This window comes from Lactuca serriola, chromosome 8 (assembly GCF_051521515.1).
Source record: "Lactuca serriola cultivar US96UC23 chromosome 8, Lser_US96UC23_V15, whole genome shotgun sequence".
Taxonomy (NCBI): domain Eukaryota; kingdom Viridiplantae; phylum Streptophyta; class Magnoliopsida; order Asterales; family Asteraceae; genus Lactuca; species Lactuca serriola.
This window is the reverse complement of record NC_136415.1, coordinates 17,204,657-17,215,031: the sequence shown is the minus strand read 5'-3', so window position 1 is coordinate 17,215,031 and position 10,375 is coordinate 17,204,657. Positions and strand designations below refer to the sequence as shown.

Sequence of the window (10,375 nt, the reverse complement as noted above, 5' to 3'; positions counted from 1 at the left end):
TTTCTAACCTGTCCTGCATAGCTCGTGAGGCCTTTAATTGATCCATGCGTACAAGTAAATGTACATGTCTTGCATATTTAGTCAAATATATTGCTTCCTCAGTTCCTGTATCACCTCCTCCAACAACATCAAGAACTTCACCCTTAAAAATTGGTGAAGCTCCATCACAGATTGCGCAGGCACTAATTCCCCTACTCCAGAACTCATCTTCATGAGGTAATTTAAGCGTTTTGGCAGTCGCCCCTGTAGCTCCATCACAGATTGCACCGCCTATTTGATATCCCTTGAACACTACAGGCTTCAAAATGATTGGATAGCAATTCTTCCTGCACTTGTGATATTTCCATCATACCTGATTAGAATTATGAAAATTAGGTGTAAGAGTCAATGAAGAAGACCACTTTTAAGTTTAATAAGATCAATCCACTACTAATAATAACATCAGTACTTTGGAAATTGAGATATGAACTTTGAACAACTATCACGGAATCCAGCAAGATTTGAACAATCTAAAAGGCTAAAACACTCCACACGGTTTCCCGTTATCAAATGCTTCTCTATAGGCTTCCTTAGGTCAAATTAATTGCAATACTCTATTTTCCCATCTGCATCACATTATCACAACACAAAAGATGTTTACTTTTTATACTAAAAATCCCCACAATGGATAAAAAGATACAAAATTACCTCGCTCCTCGTTATGTTGCTTATTTTCCCCAAGGTACTTCTTATATTGCCAAGCAATCCGCAAATCCTTCTACAAGCTCATAAAAAGGCAGAATTTACATTAATATAGTTGTAGTTGTGAAGAGAAAGATGCATGTTCCTAAGGGCAAAATGGGAAAAAGTAAAGTAGTACCTGTTCTGCATCAGTGTTACGAGATTTGTCATCTTTGGGGACTAAAGTAATTGGCAAGGTTCCAAGAAAGGCTCTAGGGTTTTTGACTGGGCTTGCATAAAGAACAGGTTGGTTGTGTACTAGTCCCTGAGACATGAAAGTCCTTAACAAAAGCATATGATGAGGTGCTTCAGTGTCTTCCATGATCATTACCAGACTTCCTAAATGGAATCCCCCACCTAAAATCTCTAGATATTACAGAAACAAATCATCCATTAGGAAATTGTTGTGATACTTGTTTAGATGCTTTAATAAAATATAAAAAGGGGGTATTGGGATTACTATCAAGATCCGGTATGCCTGATGAAAGAAAGATTGTTCCATTTGGTCCATACTTGAGACCAGGGACAGAAGAGGTAGGTGCAGCTGAAAAGTTCTTTGAGAAACTACTTGTCCGGACTTTGCCAGTAGCCATAAATATCGGACAGTTTTTTAATCCTCCTGAGAAATAAGAACAAACGGATCAAACAGGTAAACAACATATATAATGATTTTGGAGTAAATGATTTTATTAATAATCATATATAATGTTTGTAGAATACTTGAACAACATCAATTTTGGAAGGAAACTACCAAAGCAGGTATGCAATCTATTCCACATCGCTCATTAGTGTAAACTAGAAGTTCTCCAAACAGGATTTGAAGATAAATTAATTTAGAACTCTCTGAACCATAGTCCGCGTGAACTCCATGGCAATCAGCGTCTTCGTGATTCCAAAGGAACGAGACAAGATCGATTCTAGCTTTGCCCAAAAACCCTAGCTTTCGTGGCCCTGTGAGCATTCATTGACAAACGAGACCCTAACCCTTTGATCATGGTGACCAGAAACCCTTCAATTTCAATTGGAACCGAAACCGAAGTTCCAGAAATAGTTGATTTTGTTGCCCTGTGAATGTAAAGTGTTCAATTTCTTGTGAGAAATGAAGCAATAAGGATCGATCTATGGAGGATGTGGGTCGTAATTTGAAGGATGAAAAATACCCTAATTTGAGGATGTGGGTCGATTTCCGGTATGCAAACCGACGGGGTGCTTATAAAAAGCTTTGAGAAGCAACTGAGCCAGTGTTCTTATCAAAAGCTTTGAGAAGCTTCGAGAAGCATCATAAGTCGTAACAACGATAGGTGCATTCTTCATGTTTCTTTCTCTTTTCGTCTCTGCCTCAGAGGGAGACTAGGGCTTGAAATTTCTTGGTCTTCAGAGAGACATTAGAGCAGAGATCTGATGAGACGATTAACAAGTAAGGTCAGGAGTAGGGGAGAAGCGGATTGGAGAGGAGGGAGAGGAGAGAATCGATTGTGAAGATGAAAGATAGAAAAAAGGTAGAAAAGAACAAGGCGGGTTTTCAAAATTTTGGGGATTTCATTTCCCCCTATCTACTAAACGAACGCGCGTTCATTAAAATTATAAAGCGACACTCACAAACGACGCGCGTTTAAGATACGGTGCCCTCTGTGTTTTTTTTTCTTATAACACTAAATTAAGGGCACGCAATAATGCGTGACCTAAATCCTTAAATTTTTTGAAGAGATGACACTTTTTTAATGTCGATCTCTTTTGCGTAACATAGATCAATGAGTGTCGTGGTTTGTGCATCGTAAAAGGGTCTTTTTCTTGTAGTGGATAATCAATATAACATATAAATTAGGGTTTAGATCATACCTTGATTGTTATGTAGCAATAACAATCTCAAATCCTTCTTGTATTGACTTTAGAAAGCTTAGAGTCACAAATGTCACTCCTCTAATGGTTCACAAACACCAAGAGCAAGATGATGAAGAAGAGAAGAAGAAGGAGGCTGCCCAAAACGTGTGGAAACCCTAAGGAGTTACTTGCCCACGTTTTTGGTGCTCTAGGGATCTTTAAATAGTGCATCTATTAGGGTTATCAAACTAGGAAACCCTAATTTGGATGCTTAAGCCCTAAGCAACCCATGGGCTCCTTCCTTAAAGGCCTAGGGACGATTTCTAATGGGTTTCCCCATAGAATTCGTCCACCCCTTTAATATGGAGTCCATTAGCTCAATATTCAACTATCATACAATTGACAGTTCTAGTCCCTTAAGTTTAATTAATATCTTTTAGTCACAAACTTAATTAGCAATTAATTATTGACTAATATTAATTAAACAATATGATTTCTCCTTTAAGATATTATTCTCATAATATATTAATAAATCATATTTTATCCTTTCTCTCCATAATTCATCCTATCAAGTTGCTTTGGTGAAGGCAACCCAAAAGGACCATGCACCATAGGGTCAAGTACATACCAAAATAGTTATGGACTTAGACACTAATCCAACAGTCTCCCACTTGGATAAGTCTAATAACTATTCTGCGTATCACTTCAGATCCTGATCTGCAATCGTACCTTTCCAAAGCCGCTGTCAACTCTGATCTTATCAGATACGCGTGTCCTTAAGATAAGGGATCATATATTCCTCCATTCTAGATATCGTATAGACTGAGACATAGATCTAAATCATTCTCTCTGTCTATGTGTTGTTTCCCGAATTCATATTCATGACGACTGACAACAGACTACAATTGAACACATCAATTTAGTCCTGGCTTGGCCAAGCACTTAGGTGCCATCACTAAATTATCGAGGGGCCCACATATATCGCTTTTATCCTACTTTGAATAAAAGGAACGGATAAACTGTGACTCAATGCTCGCTTACACTCACTCACCGAATCACACACAACAATATATTTTATAACACCCTATTACTGGTACGTTTACATATTATCAATGTGCAACCGACTCGCAAGATACAACTTACACATCTTGGTTTCAAGAATATAAGATGTTGTCATCTCACCAATCACCCGTGATAAAATCCATGAAGTGATCCAAGTGAGCGTGGGTTTAATCCAATGCTCAAATCATATTCATAAGCACTCATGAACGTTGCAGCAAACATTTGCTTATGTCTAATACTCTTTATACAATCCACACACCAATTCACGACAGTCTTCTTTCATATCTACTTCCAACATATGAACGACTATGGCCCATTCGAATAATTTGACTGTTCTCAACCAATTAAATTATTTAGGAAGTCAAAACATGCAAAGTGAAACACAAGAATAATACTAATACCATATGGCCACAAACCTTTGAGTATAAATAAAACACCTTTTATTAATCACCATATCGATTGCTCATTATTTGTCGTTTCGGGTAATCAACTTCTTACTTGAAATATTACAACACTTGTCCCATGCTCTTAGTATGCACACAATGTTTACCTATGGCTCTTACTTTGTGAAATCGATCAAATGAACATATTTCCAATCATACTCATTTCACAACTCCTAATCCCTTTCACAAGTGAAAGAATATCGAATTCTTGCCACTTATAGAATATGTTAGATTCTAACATTTTATGCAATGATCCTTTCGTAATGTCACTGCACTAAAGTCACAATGACTATTGCCAATGAAGTTACAAAGTCCTCTATCAGAGATTGTTATAAGACAACTCCATAGATGTGATGTCTCTCACTCAAAGTACACTCCTTTGAACATCCTTTTGCATAAAATTTCTAATCTAGACATAGACTCTCATTATCCAACTCCCAATATGGAAACGTTTCCATATTTTCCATATGACAACTCATTCTTAGTAGAATTTTTTCTATTCATAATAATGTCGATATGGTCCATCCAATACTATACTTTCAACTACTCACAAGCGACCAATCCTCGGCAAACTTTGGATTGTCCTTTGATAGTTGTTTAATTATCTTAGTCAAAACCGATTGTTGTCCTTTTCCCTCTAAATGCGCTAGACATTTGGAAAATTTTAGAATGGTCAAATATTATAGCATTTGCAATCAATCCTATACCCGAAGCGTATGGGACACGATGCATAATGTCTTACATGAAGATTTAATACTTTATCAATCTTCTGCCAAAATATTTTACGTACTACGTTCTCACAATTCGAACTATGAAGAGGAATGACGTAATCATAATCGAAATTTAAGAATGCACTATGTATCCTTGACTAAGTTTATTAAATTCCACAACCTAAGCCTTTAGATTTGAAACGAAGCATAATATTCTCTCCCTTAATTATAGCAAAACAACTTTTCAACCATTGCGACTTTGCAAAGTAAAACTCTTGTTTTCTATAATTAATATTGCTAACTTGCAATACTTGCCTGAATAATCATATAATCATAACATTTATGCTCCCATTATCATGATGATTATTATTATAAACATAACACTTATGCTCCCACTAGCTTTGACATGCATTCAGACACAACTTAACTTTCAGAAAAACAATGCCTATTGAATTTCTTTAAGTTTATATTTCTAATACCCAATGCTTTGATAATCTTTTATCAAGGCTTCTTAAACTTATACACCTTTGCCTTAGATAGTTTATATGTGTGTCTTAAACAATTTAGACTAATTGCCAAATCTCATAATTCGAATCATGGAAAGGGATACCGTAACCATAATCGAATTCGAGAATACAATTTTCACAATCACTATCTTCTTAAAATATTCCTTAGTGAAAGCATTTCCTCACAGTCATTTTCATGAAGGAAGGAATCTTATGACACTTAGATTTAATGGTGTATGTGTTCCTATCCATGTGAATTTGCTAAAATCAAAATTTATGACACATTCAAACTCATATGGACTGAACTCTTAATCTTGATTTCTTGCCTTGTGGTAACACGACTGCCCACCATGTCTTCCAAGTAGTTAAGCAGCTCACCCTTTCATATCAATGTACTTTCAATTGATCAAGGTCCTTGCCTTTTATACATTCAAATGAGAACTCATAGGGCTCACATGCATAATTAACTCAATTGGAACGGCACAGAAACAAGGTAATGTCAACACGATAGGTTGTAAACCTCAACTCGTGTGCTAGTGATGATCGACAAGGTTTATTCTCGATTAGTTCTTGAACTTTTTCAAGACCATTAAGACTCCCACTGACTCCTTGACATATAAGATTCTCTTGTCAATAAACATATGACAAACAAATATTCAAGAGTTAGTGTAGCCTTTATCAAGACAAAACATTTCATAAAATTGGTCCTAGTTGGTCTTTGTCTTATCCAAGACATCACAACTTTCCAATTTCAAATGTGCGAGAATAGGAAAGCCTTTTTCCAAATTCTACATTTGATGAATGTTATAAACCTTCTTAAGACTTGTCACTCAATATTACAATCTTAACTCTAAGACTTGTTTTGGAATGAAGTATGATTGACTTCTTGATTTAACCATTTCTTCAATTCTTGATTCCTCTTCTTATACATACACTTGTACTAAGACTTATTTAGAGGATCAATTGAAATATGGTTCTTAATCATTAAGACATATCATAAAGTATAAAAGGTACTCTCCCTTCTTCTTAGAATAGAGAAACTTTTATCTTTCTGCCTACTTGATTCTTTTATTCGTTCTGCTATTGATTTAAACCTTTTTCAATCAATTCAGAATTACACTTAATCTTATAAGTATAATCATATTTACTAATCCTTTAGTAAATTATGACGAATATCTTTGTTACCCTTGTGGTGGACTTGACCAATACACAACTTTGTGTACTCGATCTCCTGGTCCTTCACTTGACACTTTGTCAACGAATTAGTCTAATTTCCAAATATGAAATTTCTCATTCATCGTGCAACCAAGTTGCATGATTCCAAGTTTCTGTCCAATCGAAACTTGGGCGATGAGAAACTCTCCCTATTTGGTAAATTCTTGACATTTCCACTATTAACATAATTAAGAATCTTATCCATTTGTTGTAGAAATATGCAAACATCAATTTTTCATAACGATTTCATTGCAAGGAAATAAATAAATAAATAAATAAGTCAAATCAAAATTTTATTTTATTCATAAAAGCAGCGGAAAACATTTGTCCATACAATGCAAAATCAACTGAAAAACTATGTAGTCAAAAAGAAAAATTTCTAACAACTCTATCATAACTTTCTAAGCTCAAAGTCTAATCTTCAAATCCATGCGATCGAGATCCATTTCTTCATGATTAGACTCATCTTGCTCTTCCATCAAGCTTCCTCTCTTTTTCACTGATCCTGCAAAAACATTCAAATGCAATCTTATCACATCATGTATTAAGAATCAACGAATAGGAACTTAATGGAGTTAGATATTGGATTTTACCTGAAGCACAGCCATACTCTTTGACTCTCCCATCTTTTGGACTTTTCAGGCTCTTATGGCAGACTTGTATCCAATGCCCTTTCTCTTGGTAGCAAAGGCAGGTCGATTCTCCTAGAACATCCTCGGAAGCATGGTTGGTTGACTTTCCCAACAAATATGCTCCATTGCTTTGCCAAATCATTTCTGATTCAGCAGCAATGAGCATGTAAGTTAGGTCAATGAGGTTTGCGTCATGATCCATCATATAATACTTTCTTTTGAACTCATTATATGCTTCAGGAAGTGACTGTAGAACCCAGTTCACAGCCAACTTATCAGGGAATGACGCACCCAACATTATCAACCTATCGATGTGTGATTTCATTCCTAGAACGTGGGCACACACGGGTTTACCATCTTCATGTTTCATTTCCAGTAGGGCTTTAGTGACATTGAACCTTTCAATTCTTCGATCTTGTGGGTTAGGTAGAATAATTGGAGGAGGTGGAGGAAATGAAGCATGATTTCTTGTTCCTCGATCGAATCGAGGAATATCATCTTCATGTGGAATGCTTGTTCCACGGGAATTGGGAAGACCATAGTTGTCGTACCTTGACATCTACGAAACGGGAGAAAAACAAATTCAAGTTAGTTGACTGATTGAGTCCTTAATAAATCACCCAAATGAGATATTAAGGCTAGGACCCAACACAATACGCTACAACCTAGAAAAGGGGTGCCGTAATCTATTTGCAGAATATTTGAAGGTAAGTGAATGACGATTCACTAATTTCCACCATGAAAAACGAAAAAGAAATTTAAGTTTTAAATCTATGAAAACTCCTAGATCCTATGAGATTCATTGAACATTTCAATGGTATGTTTAAATCTCGATATGCCCCCTCTAGTTTGTGACTGGGATGCCGAGGATCACAAAGCGGGTGTGAATAACCATGCAAACTTACATGGTGCCCTCACATGTTACACTCTCCTATTCGATGTGCCGGTAAACCACACACGCTCCAACGAACTATGACAAACATTGAGTCACCCTTTGCTACCTTTGCTTAGAACCATTTAGTGTGCCGGTAAACCACACACGCTCCACTAACTTCTTCGCAAGGGCACAAAGTGTAATTTCATGGAATTGCATCAATTCACTTTTGCCTAAGTAACTAAGATTGGGAATTTGAAAAACATTTAGTTACTTTTGTACTTCATTATACTTATAATGGAAGGTTTCTGTCCTATCCTACCCGTTCGGCTAACGACCCTCCACTAGTCAAGAGTGCGGTGGGTAAGAGTGGATACCCATTCAATCGCCATTTATAGGCAATTTCCTTAAACACCCCTTATAGACCAGTTTCGTGAATGAGGCCTACTAACGGTAAGACTGACTTTTACTCATACATATATATAATGTTAGACTTTTAATGTTATATATATAGTATAGGGTGTATTTTATACTTTTAAAATATTATGTGGTCAAATTTAACAATTATACTTTTAATCCAATTAAATTGTAAACCAAAACTTTATGGATTTATTAAACCTCTTTTAATTATACACCTTAATTAATTAATAAAGCCATAAGGCTGTGATATGAACTTTTCAAAACAATACTAGGGTTTTAGAATTTAACATTCCTAAATTAAACCTTTAATCAACTTTTAAATTCCAAAACTTGAGGGCAAATTTTGAAACATTTCAAAACACTAGGGTTTAGAATTTAAATATTTCAAAATCAAACTTTTTATTCAAAATTTAAATTCCAAAACTTGAGGGCAAGTTTTGAAACCTTTTCAAAACATTAGGGTTTCAACTATTTAAATTTCAAAACAAAACTTTTGAGTTCAAATTCAAACTATAAAACCTAAAGGGGAAAATTGAAACTTTTCATAACACAAGGATCAAATAACAAATAATATAAATTAAACAAATAATTTCATCATTATCTATACTTGACCTAATTTCAATTTCTTGCAAAATAAGTTACCCAATTAATACAAATAATCAAACTTTAATCAAATAAGGAAGTTATTATCTAATCAATTGTAATTATCTTTTGTTTAATAGAGGATACACCCAAAATATGATTAAAATTCGAATTTTGATGACCCATAACATTTAAGGCAAGTATCCATGAGTAAAACAGCAAGAAATCCCGAAAATAGCTCCATCTGACGCTCGAACTCGCCGAGTACCACATTGTACTCGCCGAGTTGAGGCCTACTCGCCGAGTACACTGTGGTACTCGCCGAGTTCATCAGGCAGGTTGGCCAAAAATCGATTTTGTAGCTTGAATAAACACACAAGGCATCAATACAATAGAAACCAATCAAGGCCATAAGAACATCCTATGTGCTCATATAAACCCTAATGCTTGGATCTAGGTTTCTCTATTATACATGCAATTCATCCAAGACTATAAACCCTAGATCTAGCATATGATAATCAATATAACATATAAATTAGGGTTTAGATCATACCTTGATTGTTATGTAGCAATAACAATCTCAAATCCTTCTTGTATTGACTTTAGAAAGCTTAGAGTCACAAATGTCACTCCTCTAATGGTTCACAAACACCAAGAGCAAGAGGATGAAGAAGAGAAGAAGAAGGAGGCTGCCCAAAACGTGTGGAAACTCTAAGGAGTTACTTGCCCACGTTTTTTGTGCTCTAGGGATCTTTAAATAGTGCAGCTATTAGGGTTATCAAACTAGGAAACCCTAATTTGGATGCTTAAGCCCTAAGCATCCCATGGGCTCCTTCCTTATAGGCCTAGGGACGATTTCTAATGGGTTTCCCTATAGAATTCGTCCACCCCTTTAATATGGAGTCCATTAGCTCAATATTAAACTATCATACAATTGACAGTTCTAGTCCCTTAAATTTAATTAATCTCTTTTAGTCACAAACTTAATTAGCAATTAATTATTGACTAATATTAATTAAACAATATGATTTCTCCTTTAATATATTATTCTCATAATATATTAATAAATCATATTTAATCCTTTCTCTCCATAATTCATCCTATCAAGTTGCTTTGGTGAAGGCAACCCAAAAGGACCATGCACCATCGGGTCAAGTACATACCAAAATAGTTATGGACTTAGACACTAATCCAACACTCTTTACACAACACTAGGAATTTTCACATGGTCGCACCAAGTCGAACCATGATTGATGGCAGTGTCGAATTTAACAAACATCGACATGATATGGAATGAATATCGATAGGACCATGCGCTGAACATGGCACACAAGTTCTTAGCGTCTTGGGTTTCATCCATGGTATCACTACCACAGATACTTGGATCGAC

The 10,375-nt window shown here is 35.6% G+C and overlaps 1 pseudogene across 1 annotated transcript; it reads right to left on the bottom strand.

Annotated features, from left to right (window-relative positions):
• Window positions 1-300: 300 nt before the first annotated feature.
• LOC145069464 (elongator complex protein 4-like) lies at window positions 301-1,363 on the bottom strand (annotated as a pseudogene). Its single transcript, XR_013689517.1, has 5 exons — window positions 1,181-1,363; window positions 860-1,086; window positions 688-757; window positions 449-605; window positions 301-352 (listed from the first exon to the last, which is right to left on the bottom strand). The product of XR_013689517.1 is annotated as an elongator complex protein 4-like (transcript).
• Window positions 1,364-10,375: the final 9,012 nt, after the last annotated feature.